General features: G+C 37.7%; 1 long non-coding RNA gene across 2 annotated transcripts in view; it reads left to right on the top strand.

Moving 5' to 3' along the window:
- LOC136875586 (uncharacterized) overlaps nucleotides 1-12,290 on the top strand; it is a 56,517-nt gene that overhangs the window by 6,459 nt on the left and 37,768 nt on the right. For both annotated transcript variants that reach the window (XR_010860480.2, XR_010860481.2), the window contains exon 2: nucleotides 1,345-1,469. This is a non-coding gene — a long non-coding RNA (uncharacterized lncRNA). The remainder of the gene's footprint in view (nucleotides 1-1,344; nucleotides 1,470-12,290) is intronic.

The following is a 12,290-nucleotide window of genomic DNA, read 5'->3' on the forward strand; positions in this document are numbered from 1 at the left end:
AGAATTCCTCAAAAATTTAAATATAAACTTATAATGTATTAGGTCATGTTCAGTACATATATTACTTATCGAAAAGATGTTGAATACTGAACAAAAATGGCCAACTAGACACCAATGGGATCCGAACAACCAAACTTCCAATCCCACTGGTGTCCAATTGGCCAATTTTGTTCTGTACTTGACGTCTTTTCAATATGTACTATATACTGTATACTGAACATTACCTGATATGTTGAAAGTTTATTTTGAATACAATTCGGTTTTGAAAATTAAATGTTCATATTGGAAGGTTTCTTCGTTTGACCACCCAGAGGAACCCCGAATCTGCCTTGTTCTTTTTGGAGCCACTGTCTTTCCTTGTTTTTGAACTTTAGACACTCCAGGCTTGCCACATTTCCATATTATTTTGTTCTGGTGGGATGGTTTCATGGTGACTATGAGTGCTTTGAACATTTGTCAAAGAACAATGCTTTATTTATTTAGTTCAAACTGGTCACCCTGGTTAAACTTGTGAATCTTGAGCTTTTATGGATAGGTCAGGATGGCATTTCATTCCTCTCCAGCTATTTCTTGTTTATTCCCTAACTGAGGGTAATTCTAATTGCTGGCAAGGACAAACTTACGAGCTAGTTCCCTAACACCCCTTCTGGTTAAAACATAATTCATTTTTGCAGTCGTTTCCATGTATTAAAGCGAACAATTTTCTTTGTTGTCAGAAAATATTGTACTTTTCTGCTATCTAATCTTGAGTTAAGTTTTATCAGAAAGTTTCAGTTTTGAAATTTTAGCAAATTTCTTATCAGAGTTTAGCTAACTTCACACTGTATACTTTGCAAGTTCTCTCATACAGATTTTGGTTTCTGGAGGAGCCATAGCTGTTTCAGCAATTTTCTTTATGACATCCAGATCATCCAGTACCCTATGGACGCCCACCTTACTTCTCGGCATACAAGAAACGATAGCATCCTGTGCCATGGAAAAAGTTCTGTGTTACATGATGTTTTTTCTCCAAGATACAATAGGATGCAGATTTCAACAAATTTGATTCTCTAAATTAGAGGTTATAATAAATAATGAAAGTCTTACTTTATTTGAGATGCTAAACAGTTTGTTTTATCTACAACATCCGCAAGTGTAAACATAAAAAATCAGAACTACTGTCTGTGCTACCTACTGGCATTTTTTACAATTTATGGTAGTTGAGTTTTATTTGCTAGATAGATCCAAATGGAACAAACATGGTCCAAGGTATATAATGCTCAAGGCACAACGCTCTCTCGTACCTATAACTTTGCTTGTAGTGAGTGCAGCTAGATGGTAATTCTGGTAATTCTCATTTTTAAGGTGAATAACTGCAAGATTTACAGCCTCTGAGTGCAACAAACCAGAATGGGTGAACCAGTCCTTCGTGATTCGAACAAATTCATTGTGGAGAGAATTCAAACCATACAACTTTCCAAGTCATCTGGGTAAGACATTACATCACTCATTTTCCCAAAATTACTACTTTTTTTTTCTACCTTACAGTGTTTAGAATAAGAGGATATTTCAAAATTAGGGCTGCTCAGCTGTGAGCTTGCATTTGGGCTATGGTGGATTGAAACCAAGGTATATAATGCTCAAGGCACAACCCTTAATATGATTTTCTGTGGTTTCCCATTTTCATGATAGATAAATGCTTAGGTTGTACTTTAATTAAGGCCATGGCTGCTACCTTTCCAATCCTAGACATTTTGGGCCGATTGCAGAAACGATGACTAGTTTTGAGCCTTAGACAATGTCTACCTAAACAATGTCTAAATCGAGCATGATCTTCCATTGTATAAACAATGCTCAGCTAGTGTTTAACTAGATATCGTTTAAAGTATCAATATTTGTTTGAAAATGGAGATAGAAGTATCTTTCATTTAACTGTTTGCTTGTCGCAAAGAATAAAATTTGTCGGTGCACGCGCCGAACACCAGTTAGCCGTTTGTCTTCCTAAACATTACTGAAAAATGGCTAAGCATGAGCATGACTTGTCCACAGATAAGACTATCGCTTTTGGTGGAAATTCAATCTCATAGTATTATAGACACTAAAGCGACACGCCACTGTATGGGGAAGTGTAGCTTTGATTATAGCTTTGTTACGGTGAGTGTAATATACTCATAAATAGCTTCGACGAAGGGAAGGCGAAACAATAGTAATGTGTAACCGAATGTGTTGTACAGGCCATATAGATGTAGCTTGCATTCTGGAGATTGTAGGTTCGAAATGCATCATCAGCAGCCCTGAAGATTGTTTTCCGTAGTTTCCCTATTTTTACACCAGGCAAATACTAGGGCTTTTATTGTGGCCATGGCTCTTCTTCCCCAGTCCTCCTTTTCCTATCTCATAGTTGCCGAAAACTTATCTGAATTAGTGCGACGATTATGTGTATATATATATATATATAAACCATATACAACGTACTTTTTAGTTTTCACTATTATGTGTGCTTACTTGGCAGTAAATATAAGTGAATCCCTCCTGGTTGATCTATGTGACAGTCCTCTGATGATTGGGACAAGTAATTCTGACATGTATTTAGTCGAAGTGACCTATAATTCCATGGAAATTACCCCATGTATAATAAAATATATTGGTTGCCGAGAATTGTATTCAAGTTGACAGTTACTGGACTGTCCCTTTGTCAGTCTCATGAAACAAGTCTCTTGAAAAGTGAAATCTTATTTTAAGCTCTACCTCCCTGTACATTTCAAATGAATTGTCTAAGTGATAAATAACGTCTCTGCAACGCGGCAGCCATATTTAGGCATTGTTTAATAACTGTAGGCATTGTCTAAACACTGTTTGTGCAATCGGCCCTTTGTATCCTTGCATTGCGGAACACTTTTTGATGTGTTAATGTGATGTTAAACTATTAGCAGAAAAACAAGTACATTTGTAGACAAACAGTATTGGGCCCGTATCTAAAACACTAGGTACTGTGTATATTAATACTGCTTTGTTATGTTGCACTGGTAGATAACTGCAAGTTCCTTTCAGATCGAAATTGAAAAAGGATGGTAATTATGATCTTGTTCTTTATGATGAACTAGGTTTAAGGATTCTCTTATTTTAAAAAAATGCCAGATGGTGCCAGTGTACTGTATATTGGTAGGTGTGTGTAGAATCGTTAAGAGATTGTAATGTGGTCTATAAGTTTGCACTTCTCTATCCTCCCGAAACAGAAACATTCCATCTATGGCTCTGTCTTTGAACAGAGAAGTGGCATTTGATGAAGGCTCTTTGATTTGTATATTTCTGCTGACCATAGTGACATAAACTGGTTTAATTGCTGGTATTCCCCCTCATACAGTTGAGGTTTGGATTCTGATGAATCCTAGGATGGAATTTACACCTGAAAAGTCACATAATGGCAAGAAGGGTAGCTGGCCTTATGGTCTAAAACCAAATAGAATGAGGGTGGCTTCTTCAACTCATAAATAACTGAGGTAAGATGAACACCGACATAACCAGTGTCCTTCTACCTAAACAGCCGAGGTTCGAATCCCAGTGGCTCACGAGTTGAAATCTTCACTTGTCGCATGGTATCAAAAAGGTCTTCTGGTCAGAATGCAAAATAAGCGAGGGTGACTTCATTGAGCCCAGAAATACCTGAGATAAGCTGAAACAAGTTTATAAGGGTAGAAGCAGAACCTGACTCCTTGTTTTTATTTCCCTTGCACGGTTATGAACAGGTACGTTACAACATAATAATCCCTTCCAAACATGAGTCAAATATCAGAATTAATGTGGATAGACAAAGAGGGGAGGGAGTTCACGTTAGAAAGCAATGTTAGACAGGGTAATCCATATAACTGAAACTCATTGTCATTTCCCTTGAAAAATTTAGAAAAATAAACTGTACGCTAACTATGACTTTAACTTAAATGAAAAGAAGCTATACAGGGTTATTCGCCTAAGATGTTGCCCAGAAATAACGTCTAAACCATTAAAGATATCGGTATTCTGTTTTTATATTCATAAATTGTACCCAGGAGCTTGTAAAATAATGTGCTACGTATTCTCATGGGGTGATTAATAACCGAGATATTGATACTAACTCCATATTTTAAAATGGAACCGCACAAATTCATACAGCTAGTGTAAAACTTCAACTGTGTACAAGTTCAAGTATATAAGTATTTTCAAAATCGGACAGTTACTTTTGAGATACCAATAAGAACAGCATGCTGCATCAGACAGTGTGCAGTCGGGCAATGACTTATTGACGTGCAAGCAGTTTTTTGGGTGTGATTCCAGCCACAGAATGGATACCAGGCATGTAAGCATATCGTACACACGTGATGGGTTTGCAAAGTGTGTATGACAGGCGAACTCATACCAGGACAGGGAGGATTGATATTTTTAAAAGGAATAAAATAATTACTTTGACTTCAAAGGAACATAATGAAAGCTATAATTGTCATTGGTTTGAGTGTACAGTACATACTACTGTATGAATTGAGAAATAAACATAACGCAGGCCACCTGAAGAGCTCCTTTTAGAAAAGCAAATGAATAATGTCCGAGGTAGACTTCATTGGAAATGATCCTAAGGGTGTGGGCATGGGAACAAAACATCTCCAATGCTGGATTATTTGGATTGGGATAGGTTAGACATTAGGAGATAGGCCACGGCTTCCAAATCCTTCCCATCCGTTGGGAAAGACGCCAAAATGAGCGCAACCTATTACAAATGGATTTCAAAATGAAACAAAAAAAATCCTTTAATCTCCCTTCCCCGTTGTGTGTTCGCCAGTCATACAATAACGTTGCACGTCCAGGGTATGTTATGGTACATCACATTATGTATATGATAGTTTACAGTATGTGCCTGGTATCTGTTCTGTGGCTGGAATCAATGCCAGGAAACAGCTTGCGTGCCAATACGTCCTTGGCTGACTGAACGCTGTCTGATGCGGCACGCAAAAGTCCAAATGCGGTTTTTATTGATATCTCAAAAAGTAACTGTTCGATTTTGAAAATACATATTTGAACTTGTACGCAGTTGAACTTTTGGGCCAGCTGTATGTATTCGTGCCATTCCATTTAAAAATATGAAGTTAGTATCAATATCTCAGTTATTAATCACCCCATTAGAATAAGTAGCACATTATTTTACTACCCCCTGAGTATTATTTACGAATATGAAAATGGAATACCGATATCTTTAATGATTTAGACATTATTTCCGTGTAACGTCTTAGGTGAATAACTCTGTATAATCTATTTATGGACAGCCTTGTTCTCTTAGCAAAATTATGAATGTAGATGGAAAGCAGCTATATATAATAGTTTGTTGGCAGCATTGTCCTCTTTGCTAAACCTGAGGATGAATTAACGCCACTGATGGTAGAAATTAAGGAATTAAGTTCATAGACTGGTTCGATGTAGCTCTCTCCATGCCACTCTATGTGGCCTATCCTTCTGTCTCTTGTGGTCAAATTTTGTCAAATCATTCTCCTCTCTAATTCGATTCAGTATCACTTCATTCGTAATTCAATCTACCCATATCACCCTCAGCATTTTTCTGTAAACACTACATTTTAAAAACTTGTATTCGCTTTCTTCTGAGCTAGTTATCATCTATGTTTCACTTCGATACAATGCCAAACTCCAGATGAAACTATTCAAAAACATCTTTAATTCTCATATCATTGTTTGAAGAGAGAATTTTTTCATAAGACATGCATTGTTTACTTGTGCCAGTCTGCATTTTACATCTTCCTTACTTCTGTCATTGTTACTTATTCTACTATCAAAGTAGCAGTATTCATCTACCATCTCTAAGACTTCATTACGTGATCTAATATTTCCTGCATCACCTGACTTTCCCTTACTGCACTCCATTACTTTTGTTTTGGATTTATTTTATCTTGCACTGCTCAAAAACATTGACAGTAACATTCTGCAGACTAAGATTAAATAACAATGTCATCAGCAAATTTCAGAGTTTTGATTTCCTTCACTGCCTGTTTAATACAAACATTGAAAAGGAGATGGGACAGTCTGCAGCCTTGCCTCACTGCTTTCTGGATTGCTGTTTATTTTTCATAGCCCTCGATTCTTATCCAGAGATATCATAGATGCGTGACCCACTTTGGTTCTTAGTTTTTTTTAATTATCATGTTAATTGTAGTTGCTTTCAAAATCATTTCTGGAGTTCTTTTCATTTTGGTGTCATCTATTATCAACTTTCTTGTTATGTCCATGTAATCTAGAGGGTTCACTAATTTTTTGGATTGTCATAGGTATATTTGTTTTGACATGCTTCTATAGGTGTTGTTTGAGTTTTCAGATGATTTGATGGGCATTTTCAAATCCAATCCCTTGATTTAGTTAATTTAATTTAATAATTTAGTAGTTTATTTATTCAGTCATTTTAATTATCATCATCATCCTATGATATTTATATTCAGCAGTGTTTCTATCTTGTTAATATTGAGTAGGTTCAGTTTTTATATTTAGTAGGTGTAGATCTCACATTTCACTTTGTGTAGTCACATCTCTTATTCAGTTATTATGTGTTTACAGTCTCCCATTTTTATTTATAGTCAAATCCTATCTAATATTTTATTGTGAGATGTGGTGTGATGATCACCACATCCGGGCTGAGCCCGGCATTGGTGTCACTTCCTTGTCCCAGGCTCCTCCTGTAATCCTTCCTGTGTGAACTTCCTTCACCAGCTCTTGTTATTTTCTGACCTCAATGGTAGTGCAGTATGCAAGGTCTAAGGAGGCTTTCATTTTCCTGCCTTTCACAGCTCTTCCACTTTCTTTGCCAATACCTTCATTTGTCAAAGGTTGACATTCAAAGCTTAAAGAGGCTATAATTTTTCTGCCTTTCTCATCTCTTCCCTTTTCTTTCCTGATACCTTAATTTGTCCAAAGTTTGTACCTTCTTTTTCCCTCCTTAAAGTTGTTTAATTATTAGAGTGTTGAGTGGGCATAACCTGTATATTTATGTACCCAATGTGAAGGTTGTAATCGGGCGAGCTAGCTGTGCGGTTAGGGCTGCGCAGCTGCGAGCTTGCATCCGGGAGATAGTGGGTTCGAACCCCACCGTCGGCAGCCTGAAGATGATTTTCCATGATTTCCCATTTTCACACCAGGCAAATGCTGGGGCTGTACCTTAATTAAGGCCATGGCCGCTTCCTTCCCACTTCTAGGCTGTTCCTATCCTATCGTCGCCATAAGACCTATCTCTGTTGGTGCAACATAAAGCCAATTGAAAACAACAAACGAGAAGGTTGTAAATATTGTCTTTAAGAGTGTGTTGTAAGACACGCACATACTTGCGAGCCACCTTAATTTAACCACTTTTATCCTTGCTCATAAATCTGTATGAAGAATGGATACTTTAGCTAATATGCTATATTCCTTAATTCTGTGGCTTGATTCTAAAAGGGCCAATGTTATTTTTTATCAAAATTGAGATATTAACTGATACAAATGCATTTTATCCTGGCTTGCAACATGTTCAAAGGGCCAATGTCTCTGTTAAGTACTAAATGAACAGTTAATGTTTAATTAAATAAGCCCTTACCAATAAAGATTAGAGACCTGGCAGTTTTTAAAGAATATGATAGAAAAGATTAGCGTTTAATAAGTTGACTTCCACAAAGAAAGTATAAAGTCATTTATAGTTGTTAAAAAAAAAAATAATTTGAAAACTATAAGCAAAACTTAAAATGCTCATAGCTCAAAAACAGGTTTTTTGACAGTGGCCCTTTTAGAACCAAGCCACAGAATTATTCTATTACTGTTGGACTGGAAGAGACAGGAGCAGACGTGGACTCTGACCACAAGTTGATGGTCATGAAATGCCATCTAAAGATATTGGAGAAAGGAAGGAATTCAAGAAGATGTGATCTAGATAAGTTGAAGGAAAAGAGAGTGTGGGTTTATTTCACACATCATGTTGCACAAGTACTAAATGAAGAGGATGAAGTAAATGCAACATATGAAGGGTGGGCAGTCGTGAAGAATGAGATCAGTAGGGTTGCTGAAGGAAGGTTGGGAAGAAAGATAAGATCAAGTAAGAATCAGGGGATAAATTAGGTGATGCTAAACCTGATTAATGAATTCAAGGTTATAAATTTCATCATTGGTTCCATATTGAATTAAGATTACATATAATTTACAAAGTTTACTCCACCTACTCAATACTGTACAATAATTGTAATGTCTATAAATATGAGAGCAGATCAGAAAATAAGTTGCACTTCCCAGTTATGGCCATTTATTACACCACCTATACAACAGCAACACGACTATAACGACATACACTGTAACATCACTCTTCCACATAGTTTCCAAGAGACTCCAAACATTTCTGCGAACACACAACCAACTTGTCGATGCCGGATGCATAGAAATTTCCTCCAGCGTTCTGCAACCACTCGGAGACAGCGGCCTTCACCTCCTCATCGATCTGGAAATGTCGACCACCGAGCTCCGTTTTGAGCTTACTGAACAGATGAAAGTCACATGGCGCTAGGTCGGGACTGTAGGGTGGACGTTGCCAGACCTCCCACTTGAAATGCTGCAGCAGTTCTCTCGTACGGCGGGTCTTGTGAGGTGTTGCGTTATCGTGCAACAAAATCACACCAGCGCTCAATTTCCCCCGGCGCTTCTCTTTAATCACTTTATGCAACCGGTACAACGTTTGACAATACGACGCCGCCTTGATCGTCGTTCATTTTGGCATGAATTCCACGTGCAGCAAACCCTCCATGTCAAAGAACACTGTTGCTATAACCTTACCAGCTGAAGGTTGAACCTTGGTCTTCTTTCGTTGTGGTGATGAGGGGTGCACCCATTCCATTGATGTTCGCTTTGTTTCAGGGGTGAAGTGGTGGACCTTCGTTTCGTTGCCTGTGACGATTCGCTGCAGAAACCCGTTGCTGTCTGCGGCATAGCGTTGCAAAAGTGCCAGGCAGGATTGGAAACGTCCCTTGTGCTCATTGGTGAGAAGATGTGGGACCCATCTTTGACACAGCCTACGATATCCAAGATCCTCGTGAGCAATGGCGAACACACTGCCATACAACATGTTCAGCTGCATCGTGATTTCTCTCACTTTAATGCACCGGTTCTGTCTAATGATCGCATTCACACTGTTGACCTTTGCACAGGTCCTGGACGTTGCGGGCCTGCCTTTATGATGGTTGTCCGTGATATCCGTGCGTCCGGCTTCGAATTGCTGACACCACTTTACGATACCTTGCCGGGAAATGGCCCGCTCCCCATACACAGCAGTAATTTCACGATGAATTTCCGTGCAATTCTTCCTTTTGGCCCATAGGAATCGGATTGTTGCACACACATCATATTTGAAGTGAACGTCCAGTTGACGCGCCATTGCATTTGGCCGCTACTCACACAATACTAGACGAGACACCACAGCGACCTGCCTAACAGACATGTGGGCAGTGTCTGTCCCTTTCTCCGCTGTGCCCACGTTTGCGACACACAGCGCGCTGCTGCTGTGTGTTAGTGCAACTAACCTTTTGATCCACCAACGTACATTACAATATGTTATCAAGGTACTAGTTTTGACCCTATGTCATATTGAAATGTATTTATAGACATTGCAATTGAGGAGTTGGATGCAATAACAGCGTAAGTAGACTTACGTTATTTTGACAAACAGAAGCTTGAAGTTTATAAATGTTCTGAGTTAAAAGTAATATTAAGAATCAACATGAATTTCATTTAGGGACATTTAAAAGAGCCAGGAAATGTATTTCCCAAAGAATTTTATTGATCTGTTAGCTAATAAGAAAGACAGAGTTATTTAAAGTTTCATTTTATACGCTGTTATTGCATGAAGAGCAGGAATATTATATTTTGCCATACACCGGTATTGATCAGGGAGTTAGGAAAGCATGATCGACCACTATAGAGGAACAGAAGTGGCAGTTTATCCCACCTCAGTTCTCCAAAATGTCTAAACTTACCAAAATTAAGAACAGATTCCTAAAAAAAAAAATTAACTAAGAAATGTAAAACCATTAAGTTTATTCTTTATTTAATATTCACCTTTTTCGTTCTTTTGCGTGAAGGGTCGAGAGGATTTTGTTACAGCACTCTCTCCAACTATGGTATTAGGCTACGGTAATTGCCCCCCCCCCCACCCCCAACAAATAGTTGAAATGTTATAAAATTAGTAACATTCCTTTCTGAACAACTTTTATTCCTATATTCATTTACAAAATGATTCTCTAAACCTAAAAGAAAAGAAAAGGAATAAAAAACAGATCACAAAGTATATAATTGGTATTTAGACATTGTGAGTCTTACTTGTTTGAAATACTCAAATGCATCATTGATCAAAATCAGGATGATTCATCTTCACATGCTGCATTAGCAGACTCTAGGGAATCATTACACACAGATATGACTTTCACATACCCCTCAGTATTCAGTTTTTAAGTATTTCATCAGTGAAATAACATCAACCCTTTTGTCTGCTTTTACACTACACTTTCTTACATCATGTAGCCTCAAATCATTAAAAGTGAGAAAGCTATCATTCCTCTTTAAGAAGATAAATGGCACATAGGAGTGTAGGCCTATGACTCTGATACAACACCATTTTGGTAATAAAGTCACACAAACTTCTGTATCATGAAATTGTTGCTTTTAGCAGAGGGCATTCTTAGAAACATAGGTCAAAGTGCTGATACCCAGTCTTTTATTAAATGTGACGCCACAAAACCTTCTCTTCCACTCGGTGACATCTTCTCCAGCCAGAGAACTGGCGGCAACTGAACGTGCCACTCGTGAAGCATGCATCATGCAATAACAGCGTAGCGCATGGTACCAGTTTTAGTGAGCTCCTGACCTCTAGCGGCATCCTAGCGAACTAAGACCTGGACTGGGTTGTAGTGAAGAGACCAGGAAATCTGAAAACAGTATTCATGCAATAACAGCGTAAGTAGACTTACGCTGTTATTGCATCTAGCTCCTCAATTATTGTACAGTATTGAGTAGGTGGAACAAACTTTGTAAATTATATGTGATTAATGAATGGCAAAAGTATGAAAGCTTATCAACAAAGACTGAGACTGATTTTTTTCCACAGATGTTTATTACTCCACTTCAATGTTTACTTGATCTTTTTCAAAGTAGTCCCCTCCTACTTCAATGCACTTTTTATAGCATCTCTGTCAGTCCTTGAACACATGCTGCAGACCATTCTTTGTCAGGTCCTTGAGAATCGCCTTGAGCACTGCCTTCTACTACTGTTTTCCACTTTAATTTCTTTGCCTCTGCCGTGTCTCTTTAGGCTTAAGTAATAACAGCATAAGTCATCTTCTTATTTGTTTACCTAAGAATCCCTGCGCCTAAATTTCTCCTCTGTTACCGCCTTCTTATATCCATAACTCATATCATTGCAATTTAGTACATCCACTTTGTATTTACATATTTGTCCTATCTAGCTGTCCTCAGTTATAATCCTACTTTCTATTAATCAACTTTCTTAACTGTATTACTTTCTTCCTTAATTACTCCGTATGTATGCGAGTGCTAATCTTGAAACCTGGACACTCTTTCCTTTGAGGAAAAATTCCAGGCTGTTCAAATGTTTAACTTTTTGGCCCCAAAAAATATCGAAATTTGGAGGCAATTAAGTGACTGCGCAGACCTTCGTTTTGGGGTAATTTGTGGCTGAACAGTAAGTCGTATCACAAAACAGATAGAACAATAACTGTTCAATTTAGAAAGATCTATAATTTTGTCCTATGACATTTTGTCATATCTCCTCCATCCCTTATACTGTATATTAGATAGAGCTGCGTTTCTCAATTTTAAATTAATTTTGTACTTTTTACATGTATAACTTATGTTTTGACACACTTATAGGAAAGATAGAATCATCGAATTTGATACGCACATTGAACACAACCAGTGGTCATATATATTAGCCAAATGTTATGATTCCAGCTGCCGCATAAGTATCTGAAAAATAAGGTAATGTGTGAAAACTGTACCCGAATGTTACCTTATTCAATGTTTCTAACTCAATCTAACCCATAAATATAGGAGATAGGAGAAAATGTCATAGAACCAACTATGTAGAACACTAAAAAAGGCGCCTCATGGCAGAATCCATATGTTGATATGGTGCACTGTTTAAGAGCAGTAAATCTCAAAATGAATGTCTGCACTTATAAACGTGCCCATGCTTATGTATATACAGTAAATAAAGTTGTAGAGAGTCTGCTGTCTGTAATTTAATTTGTTTTGTCAAT

Source organism: Anabrus simplex, chromosome 6, assembly GCF_040414725.1.
Source record: "Anabrus simplex isolate iqAnaSimp1 chromosome 6, ASM4041472v1, whole genome shotgun sequence".
NCBI lineage: Eukaryota > Metazoa > Arthropoda > Insecta > Orthoptera > Tettigoniidae > Anabrus > Anabrus simplex.